Source organism: Enhydra lutris, unplaced genomic scaffold (genome assembly GCF_002288905.1).
Source record: "Enhydra lutris kenyoni isolate GAN:26980312 unplaced genomic scaffold, ASM228890v2 scaffoldscaffold3, whole genome shotgun sequence".
Taxonomy (NCBI): Eukaryota; Metazoa; Chordata; class Mammalia; order Carnivora; family Mustelidae; genus Enhydra; species Enhydra lutris.
Window position 1 is genome coordinate 14,323,379 of NW_019154087.1, and position 20,109 is coordinate 14,343,487.

Below are 20,109 nucleotides of genomic sequence, written 5' to 3' on the forward strand. Positions count from 1 at the left end.
CTGTCTGCAGGGCAAGGAGCTTATAAGTGACAGCGATATTTTGACCTAAGAAAAATCAGCAAATTCACAAGTCATCCAAAAATTTCAAAATAATGATCTGTGGACTTTTTTGATTTTTAAAATATTTTTATGGGTACTTCCCAATGTGACTATATTTTAAAGTCTCCATTTTATAAAATAAGTAGAGAAATGGTATCCTATAACATAATTTACCCTTCTAACTTCAACTTGTTTCCTTCAATAGCTGGCATATTAGCATAGTGAAGATACTTTCTGGGCTATCCTGTCTTCCAGCTTTATTCTAGAATTTTTTTCTTTTTAAAAATTCCAACCTAAACTGCTGTTCTACTGGTGATGAATGTGTGTATACATTTCCCATAGGCAAGTTATTTCTGTTGGGAGGACGGAAGTTACTTTTCAAAATGTAAATTCCCTAGAAAACTTTCTGGGGCTTTCAGAACTGCATGTTTTTATTTTAGGGGCTGGGAAACATTTTCTATAAGGAGACAGATAAAATGTATATCAGAGTTTGTTAGGCCCAGAGGAGAAAATTATGCATATACTTATATAACAAGAAAAAAGTCTTCCATAACTTTTTGACAACTTAAAATATATACTTGAACACATTTTATAGTATTTCTTTTAATGAAAATAATGGCATTTTTCTATTAATAAAAATAATGTAGTAACATTTTGTTTAATTGAAAACACCCCTTTAAAATTATCCTGGTACTAAAACGACACGATGGCTTAAGTAAAATTAATGTTATAAGCCAAATAGTTCACTGGAAATCAGATAACATTATCAGACATAAATATCTTTTGAAGGAAAAAAAGACCACTGTGGCTTTAAATATATATTAAAAAAATCAATACAGGCCTTTATTTTTAAAATTTATAAAATTTGTTCTAAAAATACATACAATTGATATATATTTTTTTCTGCCCTCCCAGATACTGATGTATCTATGATAAAAGGTTTAATTCTTATGAAAGAAGAGTAGTAATTTTCAATGGCAAATGCAACAATCCATCCATCTATGGACCAAACTAAATTCCAACATTATTTTCTATATTTAAAAAGTATTGTCCCTACAGATACTGAAATTACATCATCATATATACATTATAATTTTCAGGGATTCAGATAACCTAGATAATATGAGGAAATAAAATCTATGGTAGCTGCTATAATACGGTTTCTCAACTTCTGCTCTTTGAGATTTGGGGCTGGAAAACCTTTTGTTGTGTAGTTCTTTCTAGTGCATTGTAGTAGCATGTTTAGCAGCATTCCTGGTCTTTGTCCACTAGGTGCCAGTAGCAACATCCCACTGTGACAAACAAACTGTCTCTAGACCTTGGCAAAAGTTCTCTGTGGACCAAATCTCTCAGGATGAGAACTATAATGTTATAATTAGGTAAAATCTACAAATTAGGACTGGAGGATATATAAAATACAATGGACTGACTGTTATCTTTTCCATAAATTGAAGCTGGGAGCCAGGAGAAGATAGTGACCTATTTGAAATTCACAGAGAACAGTTTTTATCCTAGAATGCTGTCAGTATATGCTGTATCTTGTCAATATATCCTTCAAAAATAAAGAGAAATGAAAACTTGTTCAGAAACTTGCTTTAAAACTGATGCAATTTATCACTAGCACAAGTGTACTTAAATAATAAAGGTAATAAAGATAATCTGTGGGGGGGGAAACATAGAATTTCAGTGCAGAATAAGGGTAAAAAAGTGGACAAGTGTTTGCGTAGTTTTTAATGAATACTGATCGAATTTTGACTACATAAAACGACAGTGGGATTCCTGTGAGGCCCCTGTGTGGCTCCATCATTAAATGTCTACCTTTAGCTCAAGTCATAATCTCAGGGTCCTAGGATTAAGCCCGCATTGGACTCCCTTTCCTCCGCTTCTCTGCCCCCACTCCTATGTGTATATGTCTGTGTGTGTGTGTGCACGCACGCGCGCGTGTGAATGCACAGGCTCAAAATCTTTAAAAAGTAGCATGTCTTCAATAGTTAAAATACATAAACTCTTCTATATCAGATACATTCAATGTAATTGTTTTATCTACATACTGCATTAAGGAGACCTTAAATAAAAGGAACACAAAGATAGTAAAAGTAAAAGGATAGTAAAGTTATCCCACCAAACACTAATCAAGAGCTACTGTAACTATGCTAATACCAGTCAAAGAGTTCTGTAAGGCAAGAAACCTTTCTAGACCTACAGAGGGGTCATTTTATAGTGACAAAAGATATATCCTACAAGATTTTTCGAAACTAAATCTGTGTGCACAAAAACAGTTCTAAAACATGAAAAACTTAAAAAACAAGTAAAAAATTATAGTCACAATGAAAGACTTTAATATACTTCTTAATAGCTGATATAAAAGTTTAAAAAATGCTGAGGATAAAGATCTGAGCCATGTAATTTAAAGAAATTTTCTTCTAGCATCCACATATGTCAACTTGCTAACTACAAAAACCGCTTTTTCCAGATGAAAAAGTACCATACACCTCTTCTTCCCCTCCCTTAAACAAAACTCAAGGTGAAAATACAGGTAATAATAATTCTATAAAATAGTTTATATCATAGGCCTAAACCAGAGCAAGTCTTTTTCTCCCCAAATCTATTGAAGTAGATTTGCTGGTCAGATCTCTAGACAAGTAACAGATCTTTAACTTGAGTACACTGTTGGGAGAGGGGAACTCAAGAGAAAATAAAATAGTTGTGAGAAGTAGAAAAGTTATATTCTTGGAAGTATAACTAAAATACTAAATATTACATGTAAACCCTATAAAATCTGCATGTATTAAAAATAATTTAGACATCAGTTATAAATACTATATTCAAATAAGGTAAACATGCAACTTGACTATTGATAAACCACAATATGAAAGATATAAAAGTATTTTGTCTCACTGCCCCCATTAAAAATTTATTCACTGGGGAATGCTTTTTCTATGCCACTGGTATTCTACCATTCCTATACACAATTTAACTCTTGAAACACAGCTTTTCATAGAAATTGACTAACTCCTATATTTTTAAAATTTTATTATTAACATATAATATATAATTTGTTTCAGGGGTACAGGTCAGTGATTCATTAGTCTTAAACAATACACAGTGCTCACCACAGCCCATACCCTACCCAATGTCCATCACCCAGCTACTCCATCCCCCCACACCCCTCCCCTCCAGCAATCCTCAGTTTGTTTCCTGAGATTAAGGGTCTCTTATCGTATGTTTTTATTCTAACAACTTTCCCATCTGGAATTGGTGTCTTTTAACTATAGATGGCTGCTGCCTACCTCCTAAGGAAGAAGATGTGGAGGGTTTCTGCTTCCTAAACTATTTCACTAAGGAAATGACTTTTCACCTGGCTAGGGTCCAAGTAAGGGAAATAAAAACTAAAAGAATAGTTATGAAAAATTCTGACTTGGTTGGGGATCTAGGATTGTAAGCAGGTTTACTGTTTTGGTGGGTTTACTGGATATCCCTGGTGGGCCTTCTCACAATGACATGCTCAGGTGCCTTTTCTATACATCCACCACATGCGACCTTTCTCCCTGTCAGTACCCGCGTTCTCTTGGCTTAAATTGGCTTTAGATTGATTCTCTCTTCCATGTGACCCACATCTATTCTATGGAGAATACTCTTGTCCTAGGATCTGCCAATGTTGGGATATAATTGTTTTCTAATTGTGGGATCTATTCTCTTTCTCTTTGTTGGGTGTCTTTGCTGTTGTACTAACCTGGGTTGTATACATGTACTAAATGTAATGCATGTATCCAGCCACTCTCACACGTTCTGTTTAGTATAACTGAATGATTGGATAGGTTAGTAGATAGGTGGGTGAATGGATGGATATTATTTTAAAAGCCTTTAGTATTGTATTTACCCCAAAGATACAGATGTAGTGAAAAGAAGGGCCATCTGTACCCCAATGTTTATAGCAGCAATGGCCACGGTTGCCAAACTGTGGAAAGAACCAAGATGCCCTTCAACGGATGAATGGATAAGGAAGATGTGGTCCATATACACTATGGAGTATTATGCCTCCATCAGAAAGGATGTATACCCAACTTTTGTAGCAACATGGACGGGACTGGAAGAGATTATGCTGAGTGAAATAAGTCAACAGAGAGAGTCAATTATCATATGGTTTCACGTATTTGTGGAGCATAACAAATAGCATGGAGGACATGGGGAGTTAGGGGAAGGGAGTTGGGGGAAATTGGAAGGGGAGGTGAACCATGAGAGACTATGGACTCTGAAAAACAATCTGAAGGGTTTGAAATGGTGGGGGGGTGGGAGGTTGGGGGAACCAGGTGGTGGGTATTAGAGAGGGCACGGATTGCATGGAGCACTGGGTGTGGTACAAAAACAATGAATACTGTTATGCTGAAAATAAATTAAAAAAATTATTTAAAAAAAAGCCTTTCGTATAATTGTAAAGAAAATTTGTCAGAGGCTATCCCAAACAAAGTAGAAAGGAGCCAATAACATAGGTGCAAAGGAGAAAATGTGAGGAAATTAGTGGAGAGAAACTGATAAGTAGACTTTGTGACTTTATTACTTATCACTATCTGCCTCAGTTTCCTCCTTTGTAAAATGAGCATTATAATAATATCCACTTTAGAGTTGACTGGATTAATCACTAAGACAGCAAGTTGTGTTCCGTCCATATTCTGTATATAATTTAACCTAGTTTTATAGTTCGTTTTCCTTTATACCTTTCAGGAATTTGTAGCTCATTTAACAATAGTTTTGCTCTTGGGTGCAGATATGTTGGAGTTCTTGTCTAGAGATATTTAGGTAGAATGATGTAAAATATTTCCAGGTACTGGATTTAATGGCTGCTCTGTTAAGTAGCAGTACTGTTTTTAAAATTTAAAACCTGCTAACTATGTAAAAACTACGGACAGTGCTAAACCAGAGATACACATACTGGGTTTTTTATATACAGATTTTTTTTGTGTGGGGGAGAAAACCCACAAAGCCATCATACTTTGTTACTTCACTAACGGTTACTTCACTGTCAGCTCCCTGAAGAGAGCTCTGGGTCACTCAATGACTCCCTGCAACTCAGCACAGAGTGGGCTTATCTTTGTCAGTCAGGCAGTCAAGAGTGCAGAGGAATTGGCAAGTACAGAGGCGTACTGTTTAACTAATTTTACCACTAATCTTTTTTCAATAATCACCTGAATTCCCTTCATTTATGCTGTTCTGAGTACTTAGGAACCCACTGGTTCTTCAGCTCAAACAGTATAAACAGACGAAAATGCCTGAAACTTCAGAAAAAAATAAAACTGCTGCCTCAGATTTTCTTTTATGTATCTTAAACTCCTTTTCCTTACAATATTTGAACTATGTATCACAGGTGGTAAGGTAGTGAAGAGTTAGATTATATAGAAAAATTTTTAAAAAGGTCCATATCTTTTAAAAAATCATTTATAAGTTGGGATGAGAACATAAATGTTTGGTGACTGAGGCAGAGCTGACCTTCACATAGATGTATACAGACTAGACAAACAATTCATGTTAAAGAACAGAATTTTGTGCAGATCATTTGATTTTTATACATTATCCAAAAACAATTCCCTTGAAACAAGTATAAAAAACCTAAAAAAGCAAGATTCAAATATTGCAATATCTAAAGATTTCCCTTTGCATAAATCATAAAATACCTATGAAAAAACTCTCACAAAGAAATCTTAGATTTTAATCAGAGGCAAAACAGAAAACAGATGTTGAGTTGCTGATTAGTCATAAAATAAAATGAAAACGTCTATTTAGCATGAAAATTCTGTAATACAGCAGTAGTTTCATTAAAAATCCTATAGCTTAAAGGTTTAGATATATAACATTTGATTGTTAATTTAGAAAACAAAACATTTACACCATGAGAATAAAAAAAATATTAGTTTGGGTTTTTGGCTCGCTGTTTTGTTTTTAACCTTTGAAAATTTTTGTTTTACTTGGTTATTCCTGTTTTGTATCCAACAATGTGGGTAGATTTCAACCTACTGCTATGAATTATCTTTAGTAAACCCAGCTGAATGTTGGTTGTCTAATACATCAGGCAAAAGATCAGTAATGCAAAGGATCCCCACAATTCCTTTTATTCACTGGTTTATCCGAGTGTTTTAGAGCAACTGTGATGTGCTGAAACTGTATTAAATGTTAGGGATACCACAGTAAATAGCATGGTCTGGGTACCCGCTCTCACAAAACCTGCTGTATTTCCTGTCTAGATATTCTGTCTATCCATCTATCAGGAAAGATTTTTGATGTACACACGTGTTTTTGATGCTATTGTTGTGACTTCAAAGAGAACATGCTTATTATAAACATTAATGATTTCTGGTTGCACTATATGTCTTTTAAATTCTTTGCTCCCCCCCAATAAGTATTATGATTATATTTGAACAATATCCTTTTAAGAGATGGTATAATCACACATATACATTATAATTGATTTCTGTAAAATTTGATTTATTCAGCATGTTAGAATATTTGCTCCTAGCTATTATAATTAACAGTCCTCTACCTCGGTGGCTGAACACAGTGTGTGGGTTTTTGGTAGTTGTTGTTTTTGTCCACATCACAGTCTGATGTATATTGGTTTTGGGGGCTTTTCCACATGGTGATTTGAGCATCCGAGCTCTTTCCAGCTTGTGACTGTCTATCCATCTGAGCTTTGTCACAGTTTTTCACAGAGTCCACTGCCTTGAGGTCACTCCAAATGACAGCCTGTGCAGGGGTTTTAAGGCATATGCAGACTTAGTCACCTAGCTCCTGCTGCACTGCAGGAAACTGGGAACTGAGATTTTCCTATGTGGTCTGTCAGTCTCTGTCACATCTGAGACTTCCTGTGGTCTTCTTTACAAATCAACCCATGCCGTTTAAAAAACAAAAACAAGAAAACATTTGTTGAGCACTGAGTGTTCTATGTAAGTGATGAATCACTAAATGATAAATCACTAAATAGTTCTGCTAAATTCCTGAAACCAGTATTATACTATGTTAATAAGCAGAATTTAAAAAAAAAAATTGAATAAAAGTATACATTAAAATTCTGTGGCAAGATTATATTTTGAAATGTTTTTAAGATTGTTTCATAGAATGTTTATTTGAAGAAAATTAGCATTATGGACATCTGAAAACCTTAAGATAAATCACGTTTCTTTTTTTTTTTTTTTAAAGATTTTATTTAGAGATCACATGTAGGCAGAGAGGCAGGCAGAGAGAGAGAGAGAGAGAGAGGGAAGCAGGCTCCCCGCTGAGCAGAGAGCCCGATGTGGGGCTCGATCCCAGGACCCTGAGATCATGACCTGAGCCGAAGGCAGCGGCTTAACCCACTGAGCCACCCAGGCGCCCCAAATCACATGTTTCTAAGAGTAAGCTCTGGTGTTTGTTTACTGAGGATAAAAAAAAAAACCTTTATTAAGGCAGTAATATCTGTGGGACCCAGACTCTTAAATGTATACTAGAAGAACAAATTCTGCTTTTAAAATTATCTTAACAATAAAGCAGTCCCTACCATATAACAATGCCTAAAACGTGCAAAGTTCCATCTCAAAGGTTTTATTCCTTAAAAATTAGAAAAGATATAATTTTTTGATAATCAAATAGTTTTATTATTCTAATAGAAATAGAAAGTAAAGGTTATCTTTACATCGGCATGTCATCCATTCCCCCAAATAAATTGAAGCAACTGGTGTTTTCTATGATGTTTAAACAATCAAAATCATCAATAAATCAGGGTAACATTGTAGTCAAGTAGCAGAGACTACAATACAAAGTATAAGATAACATTATTTCTAATAATCTGAGCTATTTCATAAAATATAGAAAACATTTTCATATTGTGATTGGTTCTTAGTGTGAACTATAGTACATTTTGGAAGGACCATTTTTTTCCTGTTTTTGAAGAATTAGAAAGTTAGGTTTTTAACTATAAGTGATGAAAGGTATTGTACCTGATGAATGTTTGTTGTTAATGGTGTTACTCTTACACAGTATGAAAATGTATCCTCGTATCATGCATTCAGATAAATATTTTATTCTGTAAACAAGAATGATGAAACTATTTAGGATAAATGCAACTGTAAGTGATGGAAAATGAACAAACTAAACCACTAGGGTCAGTTTATGTTTTAAATATAATTTTTTTTGTTAAACCCCTATCCATAGTGATTCTTTTGATGTTTTATGGATTATAAGCTTCAATAATTAGAATATATCTTCCATCAAGCTTTTTAAAACGTAAAACACAGAGAAAATAGGATACTAACACTAGAGCCATTTATTGATTCCTAGATATTCTTATTAAACCTCTAATTGCCCTGCTTCCAGAAAACTTAAAACGTAAATTTATTTTATTTGATAACAAGATGTTCCAGGTCCTTCTTGTGTTTTCCTGCCCCTATCCTGGATTTAACAATTTCTCCAAGAATTCCAAATATATTTTACTGTTAAAAATTTTAACTTAGCCCATAATCTAGGTATTGGTGAACATGCCCATTGTTACTTCATCATTGTTCATAGGTCCTTTAAGTGTATGGATAAAGCCTTTAGTGGAACTTTGTAACATAAATTCCAACTGGTATTTCTAAAATAAGAAATAGAAATTTTGGTTCTTTTTTATGTTGAAATTTTCACTAAAAATGTTGAAAACAATGGATCGTAATAACATAAGAAATTATGTTTTTTTCTTCTACATATAATTTTTGAACACCAATATTAAGGTTACTGAAACTATTTTGTAATTTAGATTATATTAAAATATTCTAATGTGTGTATATTAATGCATATATGATATATTTTATTCTTATATATGATTTTATGATTATAGACACTAATTAGTGTAATTTAAAATCATTGAAAACTTTTGCTGCTAATTCAATAGAAAATTTCTTTGCATTAAAAAACTCTAGCGGTGCCTGGCTTGCTCAGTCAGTAGAACATATGACTCTTGATCTCAAGACTGTGAGTTTGAGCCCCATGTGAGGGACAGAGTTTACTTTAAAAAAAAAAATCTAATGCTTATTTTATTTTATAATTTAGTTAAACCATTTATAATTTCTATGATAAAACTTAAGAGTTGCTTTACTTAAGTTCTGTTTCTATCATGACTTCTGGGTTCTTTTTCTCCCCTCCTCTGTATACAGTAAAACTTTAGAGTAATACTCACTGATTTACACATTACTCTTCACTTAATACTTAAAATAACTATGGAAATATAAAGAAACACTATTCATAGCTCCATACAGTGTGCTGTAATGTAATATAAATACAACCTTTAAAAAACAGTTTGAACTAGAAAACCACACCCCCCAGCATGCATTTGTTTTGGGCAATCAAGATGTAATTCCTGCAGAATCATGTAGTATGAGGCCTCAAGATGATTCACAAAATCATGCATAATGTGGAAAGAAAAAATAGAATTAGCATAATCTTTTAACCAGAGTTTTAAAAGAAAGAAATGTAAAATTCCCATAACCATGAGGTGACTACATTATCACCACCTGATCATCTTTGAACTTACTTTTTTTGTGTGTTAGTTATCCTAAGGAAGGAGAATATGAGAGAGTTTTGGGAGCTAATGACTGTACTGCTGGGAATAGAAATCAGTGATCCTGAAATAGTCTTTTTTATTAATTGTGGAAATATCCAATGTCTTCTGGATATAATGATATGGTTCTTATTTCTCCTTTTAGCTATAAGTAAAGTATAGTCACATTGATTAGAGATAATTATTTGGCATTAGTTCCAAGTATGCTCGATTGATTTTATTTTGTTGAATTTTGATACATATCCAATTTCAGTTTCATTTTCATGTATAAATAATTATCTTGGCATCTTTATTTTGGGTGAGTGGGTAGGAACAAGTCTGTTTTGTAACTCAGGGGAGAAGTCCAGCACTTCTCATCAAGTTTATTATTAGACTATATGTAACGGCATTCTTACTTACATAAATATACTTATTTCCCAGTGATTGGAGGGGTAATCATTACAAATAAACCTTAGTCTTCATCTCCGTTACACTCAGTCTGAATTAAAGGCAACAGAAATATTTTCCTTCCTCAAGGAATCTGAATGTTCCCTGAAGTGACAGTTAATATACATGCAAAGAATGTGGAAGAGAGAATCAGGAATTAGATACAAATACAGTAAAACACACTAAAGTAAAGACAAGATAAATATCTTGGAATTACAAACCAAGCAATAATTAAGAAGAGAATGACATTAAGAGGCAAAGATTAAAAAAAAAAACTATATAGCAAAATTTAAATGAACTGTTTTTCAAATAAAGTATACTATGAGCAAGCATGAAGGGAAATTCATGGTCAAAATTGCTTTTTTTATCAGATTTTTAAATTTTTGATCATCTAGCTATTAGTGCATTGATTCATTTGATTTGACAAATTTCAATTAAAAAGTGACCCTATAGATGTGTTTTAAGATCTTAATTTTGCTAAGGCTTTCAGTTCTCTAATGCAGCCTATTGCTGATCAAGAGCATTAAATTATACCTTCATGTTGTAGCAAATTAAACCTGGGTTCAGAAAGAGCTAACTGATTCTGACTGTAATATCCAAGTTAATTAGAGCTTGTTTAGTAGTTGCAAAATGTTGGGCAGTTAACCAAACTAGAGAAGACAAGGGTACTTAAAGCTGTGAGAAATTAACTCGTCCTGACTGATCTTATTACCTATTAAGAACGTGTTATCCAAATTAACACCCAAAGTAATCAAATGCAAGATTATACACTAATGAAGTACATGCTCTAATTTAAGAAAAGGACAGATAATTTTATGTCCAGAAGTTATGCCTGACAACAGGTCAACAGATTTGCCGTGTTCAAGGAGTGTGTGTGTGTGTATGTGTGTGTGTGTCTCGTAGGGGTGAGGAGACAAACACTGAGTGACTGAGTCTGACTTATAGTAATGGAGGAAATCCAGGACCATTTTCACCATGGCAGTATATAGAACTCATCAACTAATTGTCCACCAAGTTATTTAATATACAGGTATCACTTATTTGCAACATATCAAATAATTTTATCATTTTAATATTATATGGAACATAGATGTAGCTCCATTTAAACTTTAGCATTGTTTCTGACATAGCAAATTATTTCACATAGCAGTATTCAAATACATGACAGAAAAATAAGCTGGTTTATCATAAAAATGTTTGGTCCCATATTCAGTTTTTAAAAGTTCAATATAATCAAAACAAAATTATTCCTTTTAATAAATCGAGGATAAAACCCCTCAAATCTAGACGCACTGTCATTGAAATACTTAAGGGTTCTGCGTGTTTGTTTTCCTTTCAATTAAGCCAATCATCAAAAGAATATATTAAATATTTTCAACTGGCTTAACATTTATGCTTGTGATTTACATATTTTAGTAATATTCTTTATGAAACAAAGTTTTTTGATAAAGATCCAAAATAAAATCACACATGAATGGAGAATAAAAGAGAAATATTTTTATAAAAGAAATCAATCCTGAAAGTCTTAAGACTTCTGTGACTAGTTGCATAACCTTGGGTAATTTCTGCATTTTATAGAGACCTGGTGTTCTTGCATGTAAAATGAAAACAACAGTAAGTCCTTGTCTTATAGAATTATTTCAAGGAATAAAAATAATTCATATAAAGCTCTTAGCATTGTATCTGACATATAGTAAATATGTAAAATACGTAATCAGTTTTGCTGTATTACAGAAGACTGAGGTACTTCTTGAGATAAAATGATTACATCTAGAAATCCTGGATGGCTAGGTCAGTTAAGCATCTGCCTTTAGCTCTGGTCATGATCCTAGGGAATGTTCTATATAGGTCTGTTAAGTGTATTTGTTTTAAAATATGTTTCAATTACAATATTTTCTTGTTGATACTGTCTGGATGATCTATCCATTGCTGACTGTGGGGTATGGAATTCTACTATTGTACTATTTCTCCCTTTAGACCTATTAGTATCTGTTTAGTGTATTTCAGTGTTTTGATGTTGGGTGCATATATATTTCAATTATTGTATTTTCTTGATCTATCAATCTTTTTATTATATAATGGCCTTCTTTGTCTTTTGTTAATGTTTTTGGCTTGAAGTCTACTTTGTCTAATATAGGTGGTAGGCAGAAACCCACCTTCTTGTTTTTTCACTTGCCTGGAGTGTCGTCTTCTACCCTTCACCTTAAGCCTGTGCATTGTCGTTAGAGCTAAAATGAGTCTTCTGTAGCAATATATAATTGGGTCTTGTTCTGGCTTATTTTTTTGCTTTAATCCATCCAGTCACTCCATGACTTTTAATTGGTGAACTCAAGCCATTTACAATTAGAGTGATAATTGACATACAAGGACTTACTACTACAATCTTATCATTTGCCTTCTGGTTATTTTGTATCTCCACTGATTCTTTCCCTCTGTTTCTGTATACCTTTGTAAACTGGTGGTTTTCCATGATGATATGGTCAGTCTCCCCTTTTATATGTTTCATGACTCTGCTCTAAATTTTTGCTTTGTAGTTACCATGAGGCTTACATAAAACACCTTAGAGATAAAACTGTCCATTTTATGCTGATAGTGACTTATCTTTCTTTGCCTATAAAATTTCCATCCTTTTTCCTCCTCTCCTTTTATATTTTTGATATCAAAATTTACCTCTTTTTGTGCTAATTCATTAAATTATAGTAGCTATATTTATTTTTAATGCTCTTTTCCTTTAACCTTTATACTGTAATTAGGTGGTTAATTAATATAATCGATATTATAACACATTCTAATATAATATAATACATAGAATATTCTAAATATATATATGATACATATTCTAATATATTCTAATATAAAATTATAACATATTTTAATATAAGTAACAGGTCTTTTTAAAAAAATGTCATTTTTCTACTAATTCAAAGAGATACATGTACCCTGATATTTATAGCAGCATAATCTACAATAGCCAAATTATGGAAACAGCCCAAGTTTCCATCGGCTGATGAATGGATAAAGAGGTTGGGTGTATATATACACTGGAATATTACTCAGCTATAAAAAAGAATGAAATATTTCCATTTGCAACAACATGGATGGAGCTAGAGAGTATAATCCTGAAAGAAATAAGTCAGAGAAATACAAATAACATATAATTCCAATCATATTTAAGAAACAAAAGAGCAAAGGGGAAAAGAAAAGAGAGAAAGAGAGAAGGAGGCAAACCAAGAAGGAGACTCTTTATAGTTAAGAGTCTCCTTATAGTTAAGAGTCTCCTTCTTGGAGAACTAACTGAGTGGTTACCAAAGGGGAGGAGAGTGAGGAGGATGGGTGAAATAGGTGATGGGGATTAAGGAGAGCAATTGTGATGAGCTCAGGTTGTGCTATGGAAATTTTGAATCACTATATTGTACACCTGAAATTACAATTTAATGTTAACCTGTTTAATATTGTACACCTGAAATTACAATTTAGTGTTAATATAAATTACAATTTAATGTTAACTCATTAAAATTTAGATAAAAACTTTAAAAAATTATATTTTTTACCTTTACCAAAATGTTGTGTACTTTTACATATTTATATGTCACTAATTAGCATCTTTTCAACTTGAAAATCTTTACTCTTTCTTGCAAAGCAGGGATAGCGAACTCCCTTAGCTTTGCTTGAAAAGCCCTTATTTCCCTTTTTTATCTTGAAGGATAACTTCACCAGATCAAATATTCTTGGTCAATTTTTACCTTTCAATGCTTTGGATATTGCATTCCATTCTCTCCTGACCTGTACAGTTTCTGCTAGGAAAAATCCCACTGTGGAGGGTGGGGAGGTGGTTCTTTGTAGCTTACTCTTTTTTTTTGTTTGTTTGTTTTTCCCCTGACTTCCTTTAAGATTTCCTTTACTGTTAGCTTTTGATATTTTCAATATGTATCTTGGATTAAAATAAAAGCGTATTCTATTAGCTTCATGGACTTATATGTCCAATTCCTTCTCCAAGTCTATCAGCTATTATTTCTTTAAACTCTGCCTTCTTCTCCCTCTGGTATACCAATTATTCTTATATTTCCCTTTCTGATAAAATCTGATAGCTCTTCATTTAAAAAAAAAAAAAAATCTTAGTTCTCTTTCCAAATGAATTAGTCCTAAATCCCCATCCTCCAAGTTACTTATTCTTTCTTCCATTTCTTCTGCGCTGGTACCAGTGCTCTCTGGTGCATCTCATCCATTGAAATCTTTGGCTCTAGAATTTGGTTCTTTTTTGTAATTTCAATATCTGGTTAAGAACTTCTGATAATTTCATTCCCTAATTCATCAATTGCCTTTCTGAGTTTTCTTGTAGCTCATTGATTTATTTATCAGATGACAATATCCCATGCCTTTGAGTTTGTTGAGGAATTACCATTTCCTCTTTCTGATACCCGATTTCCTTGATATTACAGTGTTTGATTATAGGTGCTTCTGCTTTCACATTTGACTAGCCAACCTCTTCGTAGTTGCTTTGGAAGTTCTTTCAGTTCAGTAAGCGGGACACCAGAAAGCTTTCTTTTTATGTTCCAGAAGGTGGTGCGATAGCTCCAGCTATTAGTTTCATTTACTGGAGCGGGCCTGGCCTTGGCAGCTGCACTTGGGAATGGGCACAAGAACCTGGCAACAGAGTGGGGCAGGTGTGGGTTTAGTGTTGGAGTTTTGGGTGTGCCCACAGATCATGTAGGGGGATCCTTGATTGGGGGAACTCCCAGAGAGGTCTGTGGGTACACTTCCTGCTGAGATACCAATGCAGACCATAGCAAACATGTTCTTTCAATGTCCTTTGATATTCTTGTCTGACTCCTTCCCTTTCTTCTCTCCAACCACTCACAAAGGTCATCCTCAGAAATGAGGATAGTAAGGAAGAAAAACAGGTTCCTCTAGCTGTAATCCATACCGTTAGTCTGTCACTCACCACTTTCACTTTGTACTTCCTCTGCCATGGCCACAAACCCAGTCCTTTGCAGTGTCTTTCTTGGGGAGGGGGGGTGTTAGAAAGTTCTTCCCACTCTTCTGCCTCCAAACTTGTCTCTATCCCACTCCAGCCTCCCCCATCAGTCAGTCTGGACCTCTACACATTTTCTCTCTCCCATGGGTGTCCAGCCAATTTTGCACTGTCCGGATTTCCCTTCTCCCCAATTGTGATAAGTAAGTGTGGGTATTCTCACCAGGTCCCTTCCAGCCACAGCCCTCTCCAAAGTCCTATCCACCCAGTTTTGGATGTACAGGTGGGTATAAATTTAAATGTCCTGGTGTAATGCATGGAGGTACTTTTGTTCAATTATGGATGTTCAATTAATTGTAAATCAAAGGGGAAAAAAAGAAGGAATGACTCACATTGCTATGATGCTGATGTTAGTCCTCTACATTTTCTATCTTGACATTCAGTGTATTGGTTGGGATCCAAAAGTGAACAACTAAGGCTTTTTGCTTGTGTGTATTTTGCTTTAGACCTCCTCTGAGGAACGTTGAGTTTAATATGCTCCTCACTTTTATGACACTTTTTTTTTTTTTCCTTAAATCACTGGAACACATGAGGCTGCTCAATTTATTACGATGTTACATTTTAAAAATGAAATGGTTACCTTATTTGAATTTTTCTCATTAGTGATTAGTTTGAATATATATCAACTTACTATCTCTTAGATGTAAAATTCCTATTCATAACCATAGCCCATTTTGAAAAACTATTTTGGATCACTTTTTTCACATTTCTTGAATTTTCAAAACTTATGTACTGAACATGGTAGATGATATGTTGTAGATGTTTTGAATTCCATTAACTAATTCTGGACAGAGTGATTTTTATAAAGCAGGTATTTATAGTATTCGCTGTTCTACTTTAGTTTGTGCAGTAATGATTTCATACTTTGATTAGGAGACATTTGTTTTTGTTTTACTTTAGTGTTGGCATAAATTAAATCCACTTGTAATGAATATAATAAATGAACACCTTATGAGCATATTTGGAAGCTAGCAAAATTTCTCATTTGAATAACTAAGAGAAGCTTAAAATTAAATATTTTCAGATCAACAAATCTATGACTAAATACTAAATGGAGCAAAAGTCTTTCCAATAAATGACACTGAACAACTGAACATCCACATGCAAAAAATATCTAGACACAGCTGTTATACCCTTTGCCAAAATTAAAATGCATCACAGGTCTATGAGTAAAATGCACGACTGTAAGACTCTTAGAAGATAACAGAGGAGAAAACCTAAATCATGTTGGGTAAGGTGATGACTTTTAGATACACACCAAAGTCATGATCTATGAAAAAAAGAATTGACAAGCAGGATTTCATTAAAATTAAAAACATAGGGGCACCTGGGTGGCTCAGTTGGCTAAATGCCTGCCTTCAGCTCAGGTCATGATCACAGGGTTCTGGGATCAAGCCCCACTTCGGGCTACCTTCTCAGCAGAGAGCCTGCTTCTCCCTCTCCCTCTGCTGCTCTCCCTGCTTGTGCTCTTTCTCTCTGTCAAATAAATAAAATCTTAAAAAAAAAACAAACTAAACATTTTCTTACCATCTGATCCAGCAACCACTCTCCTTAGTATTTTTTAACAGTTAGAAACCTATGTCTACACAAAAACTTGTACATGTGTATTATAGCAGCTTGATTCATATTTGCCAGGGACTATGTGACATATATCTTCCATTCAGTTCTGTTGTAAAAATAAAGTCTTTATTTTTAGTTTTTTCTAGTGTTAGAGATATAGTTGACATAAAACACTTGTATAAGTTTAAGGTATACAGCATAATTTAATGTACATATATTGTGAAATTATTACAAGTTTAGTTACCATTCATCATCTTATTAAAAAATACATAAAATAGAAAATACAAAAGTACTGAAAGTTTCTGTGTGATTAGAAATCAGGATTTACTCTTTACTTTCATCTCTGTGTGTGTGTACATATACACATATATGGCATACATACATATGCATACATATATACATATATATGGCAAATATATACATATATACACACATACGGCAGTGTTAAGTATGATCATCATCATGTTGTTCATTATATTCCTGGTATTCATTCATTTTGTACATTTGGGGCACTTACATTTAATCACCTCAGTCCCCACCCCTGGTAACCAAATATACAACATCTTTTCTAAGGACTTTTTTTTTTTTTTTTTTAGATCCTAAATATGAGTGAGATCATACAATATTTCCCTTTCACTCTCTGACGTATTTCACTTAGAATAATGTTCTGAAGGTCCATTCATGTTGTCACAAATGACAGGACTTCCTTCTTTTTTATGACCAAATGATATTCTAATGTGTTCATATGTATATATTACAACTTCTTTATCCACTCATCTGTCAATGAACACAGGTGGTTTCCATATCTTCACTATTGTAAATAATGCTGCTATGAACATACAGAAACTGATCTCTTTTACGTAGTATTTTCAATTTTTTTTTTTTTTGGATAAATCCCCAAGAGTGAAATTGCTGGATCATATGGTAGATCCATTTTTTATTGAGCTTCCATACTCTTTTCCATATTAGCTATTCCAATTTACATTCCCAGCAACAGTACACAAAAATTTATTTTCTCTGTCTTTGTCAGCACTTGTTGTCTCTTCTCTTTTTGATAACAGACATTCTAATAGGTGTGACACAATCTCTCTGAGCCACCCAGGTGCCCTCTCTCATTGTGGTTATGATTTGCATTTCCATAATGATTAGTGATGTTGAACACCTTTTCAGGTTCCTGTTGGCCATTTGTTATATCTTCTTTGGAAAATTATTTAATTAGATCTTTTGCCCATCTTTTAATTGAATTATTATTATTTTTGCTATTGAGCTATAGTTCTTTATATATTTTGGATTTTAACCCCTTACCAGAATGTAGTTTTCTTCCATCTTGTATGTAGACTTTCATTTTGTTGATTATTTCTTCTGCTGTTCTGAGCTAATTAGTTTGATATAGTTATACTTGTTTATTTTTTATTTTGTTTCTTGTGCTTTAGGGGTCATACCTAAGAAACCACTGCCAAGATTCATGTCAAGGAGCTTTTTCCTATTTTTCTCCCCTAAGGAGTTTTATGGTTTCTAGGAGTTTTGTGATTTATGGTTTTCTATGCTTAGGTCCTTAATCCATTTCAAGTTAATTTTGTGAGTAGTGTAAGACAAGGGTCTAATTTTACTCTTTTACATGTGAATATCCAGTTTCTAGTTTCCTAGAAATATTTCTACTAGTTTTTCTAATACTATTTATTTAAGCACTCTTGACTCCCTTGTCAAATTTGAGTTGATTTGATCATATACATATATATGTTAATTCTGGGGCTCTCAGTTCTGTTCCATTGGTCTTTGTGTCTGTTTTATGCCAGTATCACACTGTTGCGATTACTACTGCTTTCTAAAGTAGCTTCAAATCAAGAATGTGCTGTCTCTTGCTTTGGTCTTTCCTAGGATTCCTTTGTCTGTTCAGGGTCTTTTGTGATTCCATATAAATTTTACTAGTAGTTTCTCTACTTCTGTTAAAAAAAAAAAAAGCCATTGAAATCTTGATAGGTATTTAATCTATTGATGGCTTTGGGTAGTATGGACATTTTAACCATACTAATTCTTCCAATCCCAATAAATATTGGCTATCTTTCCATTTAATTTGTGTCTTTGACTCTTCATCAGTGTCTTACAGTTTTTAGTGTAGAGATTTTCACCTTCTGGTTAAATCTATTCCTAAGTATTTTACTGTTTTTGATGCTATTGTAAATGGGATTGTTTTCTTTGACTTTCAAATTAATCTGTTGTTAGTAACAATAGTAGCATCAGTATGAAATGCTACTGATTTTTTTTTTTTTTTTCAGCACAAATCTGTTAAATAGAGGTGGGCAGCAGATGTTCCACTATGATTACTTAGTCCAGGGGCCTCTCAATATTGGGTTGAGAAGAAGCCACCATCATTCTTTTGGGAGTAGCCTCCATTGGCAGCTGCAGTGTGAGGGGACACTATGGATCCCTGAATGCTGTGGATAGACTCCTTCTTAGGGTTGATCCAGTATCTGATGGTAGACCGGGAAGTGATGGAAGGTGGTGGAGGAGGGGGTAAAAGTTCTCCAGGGAATTGGGTCTTGATGATTCCATGGGTATCCTGGGTAATCTCCTAGTGTTAGAGTATCTCACTTTTGTTTTTGAATATCCCTGTGTGGTGGTTGTACAAGGCTGCTAAGCGGAAATCCAGGTCATCCTTTGGTATCTCAGGATCAAAAAAATAAACATCCTGCCTCATAGTGATTGTGGGAGTTGAGCTGAGCCGACTACAGGGTTCCTGTTGCTGAGCAAGGTGAGCTGGGTTCTCACATAGCAGTTTCTTGGAAGCCCGGAGTTTTCCCAGGTAGGTCTCAACGTTACCCAACGTAGGGTGCTAGAAAGGGTCTCAGGTGAAAGGCATGGTCAAATGCAGAGTGAGATGTTGGTGTGAGGGATGGAAAGCCTGTGCAGCCACACACAACCGAAATGCCACTGATTTTTGTATGTTAATTTTGTATCCGGCAACATAACAAATTTATTAATTAGATCTAACAGTTTTTTGATGGAGCCTTCAGGATTTTCTAGATATAAATTACATGATCTGCAAATAGAATACAATATGAAATAGAGACGATCTGGGTTTATTATATAGTGACAATAACAAAGGGGAATGTTACATGAGGTAAAGTCTAGGAACTACTTGGTACACGCTTCCAGGTGTCCCCATCGATTTGCATGGAGATGTTCTTGCTACTCCCAACAGTGATATGAGAACGCATGTGAGCATTCTCAATCAGTAAAGCTTGGTTGTGCTTTGGTATCCAGGGTTTTGATTGTGAGTCAGTCATGTAAGCTTGCAGTGCCCATGTGACTGACCTCAGCTACTCAGATTCTAGTCTAACTTCACAGAAAGAAAACATTTATTCATCATAAGCCACATTTTAGGATAAACTTGCCAAATGATTGCAATATGGTCTCAGGCATAACAAAAAACTCTTATTAGGTAAAATGGTCCAAGGGCTCAAAGTTTATGCTTTAGAAAATGACCAAGTCA

General features: G+C 34.0%; 1 pseudogene; it reads right to left on the minus strand.

Annotated features, from left to right (window-relative positions):
* Positions 1–18,957: 18,957 nt before the first annotated feature.
* Positions 18,958–19,476, minus strand: LOC111156082 (annotated as a pseudogene).
* Between the last annotated feature and the right edge of the window lie 633 nt (positions 19,477–20,109).